This window comes from Mercenaria mercenaria, chromosome 2 (genome assembly GCF_021730395.1).
Source record: "Mercenaria mercenaria strain notata chromosome 2, MADL_Memer_1, whole genome shotgun sequence".
Classification (NCBI taxonomy): Eukaryota; Metazoa; Mollusca; class Bivalvia; order Venerida; family Veneridae; genus Mercenaria; species Mercenaria mercenaria.
Window position 1 is genome coordinate 12,318,628 of NC_069362.1, and position 6,101 is coordinate 12,324,728.

A 6,101-nucleotide genomic window follows, 5' to 3' on the forward strand; every position below is an offset into this window, starting at 1 on the left:
ATCGTCAATGCTACATTCAAAATACAAACAGTATAATAAAGCACTTACATGTAGTATCCTCTTCATGGTGTCAAAAAGACGAATTTAAAAGCAGAGCCTGAAGTGTTTGACTTAAAATGATTTTTAATTAAGAATGAAGTTTTGTCATATTATGCACATTTGAACATAAGTTTTAGCTTCTAAACTGTCTTATAATGCAAAATCAAGAAAAAAACATGCCTAGCCAGGGCCGCCTTGGCAATAAAAACTTTTTTACTTTCTTGACCGGTATACCACTAAGGAATTCGTACTTCGCGACCGTTAAATATCAAGCTTTGTAATTAAGGCAGTTTCCCAACCCCCACACACCGGTTCCCCGTTACAAACGCTAATCAAAACTGAATGGAAAATTAATAAAAAAGACTGTTGTTACGTGATTCCATAATATATATTTTGTCAGAAACTAAGTTTCAAATCCTTCTAAAGAAATGCAGTAATAATTTCCTAATATCTAAAAATGTTCTCTCTTTTTTGTCGTACGATCCGGATGTCAGTGCCTTTAAGATTTGAAAAAAACTCTGTTTGAATAAAGACCTGTTCTGAGATATGATGAAAATTGTCTTCCTTTAGGAATATTCTCGTAGTTTTGTTGATGAAATAAATGACTTCTAAATGAGAATTCTCTATATCTATAAACTTTTAGGTCAAAATGTACTCACGGAAACATCTTGATCCTGTATATCCAGAGCGACACTGGCATTTGTTCGGAGAGATACATTTACCACCATTTGGACAAGATGTTGAGCCATAACATACAGCTGTAAAATAATAAATGAAGCTTATAACTTATCCTGATGTCAAGTAAAATATTTCACACAAATCCGCTTCATCAAAGGTTCTGTTAAGATGTATCCTTACTTCAAATTTATTTCTATCTTAATGCCTCATACTTCATAGAATATTCTTCTTCATAAATTATCTTCAAACATATGTTTCACAAGGCTTACTGGTACTCGCCCCTTGCTTTAACAAACTGCTGTTGTTATTTCTGGCCATTTTGGATCAAGGAGTCTATTTAAAGTTTCTACATATTAGAATATCGCTAAGGTCTGTGCATAGGGAAGCGAGGGGTGTTGCAGCAGCTGTATTGTCGCGTGATCTGACTGGTAAAGTTGGAATAGGAATCACTTTGTATACCCATTAGACTATGAGCCAGAAGGGGTTTTGCTTCCCCCCCCCCCCCCCCCCCCCCCCCCCAAGGGGGAATTTTGTGGACCATATTTTTTTGAAACTCCAATGTGTGGTGAACATTTTGGCATCAAGTTTGCAACTGGCGAGTGGGGCTTTTCTCCGTAACAACACGTTAAAATACGTTACCCTCAAAACCAATTATTTTTTCATCAATTTTTACAGACAAATGGTACCATTATGTTAGTAAATCATTTCAAGTTTGCATATTTTATTACAGGGTGTATACTAGATGCTGCAATTTGATTAAATTTTAATATCTAAAATGTGATGTTAAAGATGAAAAATATTGGAAAAAGATACGTTACCCTAAAAAACAAAACATTTTTGACATGAAGTTTTTATTGCAAATTTAGATGACCAGGTAATTAGAAATTGACGTTACTATTAAAAAGTTCAAAGTTCAAAGTTCAGCAAAAACAATGATATATAGATTGCTAGTATAAATTAAGGGAAAGCATACTTTTAGCGATTCTTAAAATGTAACGTCATTCTTCCAAAATATGCTAATTTTCAATCATACCTACTTCAAACATGTTTTTTATTAAAATGTTCTATCAATTTTATATTGACATTCTTTAGTTACATGTAATACAACTATATACTTATTTATCAACAAACCTCTAACTTGTAAGATGTCTTACATTGAATTCTACATTACATTTTACGTTACCAAACATACAAATTATATTGTATGTCTTCAGTTTCTTTTAAACACACTTTATTAGTTGAAAAAAAAACAACAATAATTCTGTTCTCAAGAGTATAGTTTTGCATTTCAAACTGAAGGTTTAACTTAAAACACGTATAAATATATCAAATTAAGTTACAATTTACGTTACCGAGCAAACTAACTATATATCTTATGTTCTGTTACCTTAAATATACTGTAGCACTTAGAAAAAGCATATATACAATTCAATCAAAATATGTTTTAACATAGCTTTGCATTTCTACTTTAAACCCATGTATTTAAAAAAACAGTCTACGTTACAATTTACGTCGTACGTTACCTAACATTATAAGCTATACATTTTCATGTATTCTGTATTGTGAACATATACTTTATCTTTGAAAAATAGCAAACTTACAATGATTTTTTTTTTTTTTTTGGTTTTAAATATTTTGCTTTCAATTCTAAACACATTCTAGAACCTAATTTACATGGTCCATGATTACACCTTCACGAGAACACTATGCACCCAAATTTTTTTTAAACAATTGATATATATATATTCAACTATTTAAGCACAGTGTAGTGACATACTTAAAATATATACAGACATTGCCCAACACAGTGCTCTATAAAGAGGATAAATTTGAAACAGGCATATCACGATATTTAGAAAACTTGTGCATGTTTATGCACACAAATTTTACATTTTGTTATCTGCTGTATGTTGTAACTGTGATTGTTTTGAAAGTACAGTAGATTCATTCATCAACATAGACTTCATCCAACATGTTGTCAATCTCAACTGTATCCTTAACTAAATATACCATGTACATGTATCTTCTATGGAGCCGGTAATGGTCATGACTGGAATACTGTGACTTTCTTTAATATGGTATGTATATATTGATGGTAGTTCAACAAGACAATTATAGGAACTGCCTCAAAATAGGATATTCTGCAAGTGAAATTAATGTAACTCTAGTAGGTAAAGTAAAGTGCATTTGAATGCCCAGTCTGAAGGCAAGTTCTTACAAACTAACTCTTTTGATGGCAAATATGGGACTTTAAACTTTTATGGGTGAATTCCGTTACCAATTGAAAAGTTTATGCCAGACAGAGGACCTATTTGATGTTCAGTCATTTGAACCTAAACTGGTTTCTAGAGAACCTAAGGTCAGATACAAATAACACTATTTGGGAATATTGTTACTAGAAGTCAAGCCACTTGTGTGAAATTCGGAGGCCACTTCCTTCCAAAGGTTTGTGGACCTCATACTAACTACCCTATTAGCAACATCAAAAGCCCGCTAGAGTACTGCCCTTCAATCACACTGGGCAGTTGCTTTTTAATAATGTTGGGTACCAACAGTCAATCTATCATTGTTTTGTCTAGGTCATGAGGGCATTTGTCTAGGTCATGAGGGCATACAGGTCTGGTGGTTGCCACCACTAGAAACATTATTGTATTCGGTACCACCTTCTCTAACAGGGTTCCACCTTCCTGCATTTAACCTAAATGCATGTACATCAAGTCCATCTCCATGAAAGCAACTATGGAACAAATATATGTTGAGCAATACTTGTCCTGCGTCGCAAACTGCAGTGTCGTTGTTTGGGGATCAGTGTCCTTCATGTCTATTTTACTAATTCCTTCATTCCGAGGTTGGTAGTTTACACTACCCTTACTGTGCACTTTTCGGGGGAAAGGGTTGGGTTATGACAACAATTACTGTATGTACCTTGCTCCTGAAACTATGGCTTTACACAATTTTGGAAACATCGACTTTGAGGGGCCGAGTCTATGGGATGTGTTCAGGTCTCCTGTTCTGATGGATAGACCAGTAGCGGCACGTTGTGCCAGAGTCTCACTTATTGGTTGGTCTGGTTTTGGCTTGCTTACCCTTACTCAGTAAGTGGACGTGTGGATTTGGTTAAGTGGCGGCAGGATCAACTTTTCTCACTTATCGGACAGAAAAATCTCTATTTTTAGAAGTGCTGGAAAATCTTATCTCACATGGGTTATCCCACACTCCTGTGACGGACTACTTCATGCACTGAATATACATATTATTTATGTTAAATAATTAAAAATCAGGTACCTTTATCGTTTCTCTCCGTTCCTTATAGTGTATTTCTCAATTCAAAATTCATTACTATATGATAAGAACGTACCGTTACGCTACAAACGATAAAACTAAAGCGGAACTTTGTTATTGTGCGTCACTGAAATGTCACGACGTCACTTCTGCTTACGGACGTCAGTTTCCCGCGTCACTGAAATAGTTTCATATTTTCATGCTTGTTTTTATTGTTTCTGTTGTGGTAAGTGAGAAATAGAATCCATCATTGGTGTTCGGTGAAGATCGGAAATCCCAACCCTCGGGCGCACCGCTCAAGTCTTAAACTCGGCACAGCCTCGTTTAAGACTTGAGCGGTGCGCCCTCGGGTTGGGATTTTCTGATCTTAACCGAAGACCAATGACAGATTCTCTATATCTCCAGTGTGAGACTGCAGTCTCAAAAACTGATGGTAGATATGGCTGTGCAGCCTTTATGTAACCACAAAATCCTTTGTACTTGGGTTGAAACACGAGTCCCTTCCAGATGGGTATTGGTATTTCGGGACTTGTTGCGGGACCTGTCTGGTTTAAGCAATAAAGATTCTTGGGCTGGAGGCCTAGGAAAGGGACTTTGGGTCTTGGATCATTTACTTTAGATCCTCATTTAGATATGTGTCAGCAGAGGCAAAGCCCAGTCCAGCAACAGACGCAGAAACTGTGTCCATCTGTTTGAAGTCTTCCCAGCTTCATGGGTATCCCAGGTTTATCCTTGTGAAAGATGCAGAAGCTATGTCCATCCGTCCGCCAAACTTTCAAGAAAACCCAAGTTTCTCAGATGTGTATGTTTTGCTAGGTATCTTGACTGCGTTTTAGAAATTTAGGCCAGAATGAGTATCCCATAGTACACATTAGTACGGGTATTCCAGCATGGTAATAATTTGGTACATTTCTCCGTGCAACCTAAGAGTTTATGAACTAATGCAGTATGTGTATCACCTGGCATACATTTTTTCCAGGCATCCCGGAGGTTTATGAACTTGGGTCAGGGTATCCCATGACCTTAAGTTTTGTTATTATAAGATATGTGTGGAATAACTGCTTCAGTATAGTAAATAACCATCCATTGGGGAATCTCGTCTGTTTTAAGAAGGAAGTACTTTGCATTAGATGTATAATCGTTATTGGCAAAACCTCCATTTTAATTATCCTGCAGGGTATCCCTGTTATGTCTGATTCTGCAAGGAATCCATTTGTGGCCTCCGAAGCCCTTATGACCCACTTTATAGAACAGGGCTGGGGGAGTGTAGTGAGAATGCTGTTAATGGTTACCAAGGTCACTGTCAGAGGTCACAGGAGAAACAGCAAATCAGCGAGGAGGATCGACATCACATGGCTAGGAGGATCAATCGTTTACGAGGAGTATCTCCTCTCGACCAGACTCTATTGAATGCAGTTGTATTTATCATCAAGAACCGAAATCTAAGGCCATCTGCCTTTTAGCGTTAGAAACCTCTTCTGCCCCTTATAAGATGTCGACCCTGGTATAGTGAATACCATTTTCAATTCAAGCTCAATGTCACACTTAGTCGTCAGAGGTCATACCTTAGGACTAATATTGCTTCGCATTGCGGAGTCTTTGTTATTTAATTATACTAATGATAATTATGATATGCAGTCATACTGGTACATTCGAAGATCTATATATTCTTAATATGCATTTAAATAATATTTCTAATGAATTATAAAATCTATATACATTTATTTGATAATGTTGTTCATGTCTGGTGATGTTTATTTATAGTCCAATGTATAAATTTTTTAAAATCCTAACCATATAGGTAATACCAAAATTTTAAATAGTTTTTCTTTAACACATATTTCGGAAAGGTAACGTATCATATGTGACGTATTGAATAAGTTAACTCTAGGGACAGTTTTATTATATATAAATTTAATAATACTAATGATAATTATGATATGCAGTCATACTGGTACATTCGAAGATCTATATATTCTTAATATGCATTTAAATAATATTTCTAATGAATTATAAAATCTATATACATTTATTTGATAATGTTGTTCATGTCTGGTGATGTTTATTTATAGTCCAATGTATAATTTTTTTAAAATCCTAAC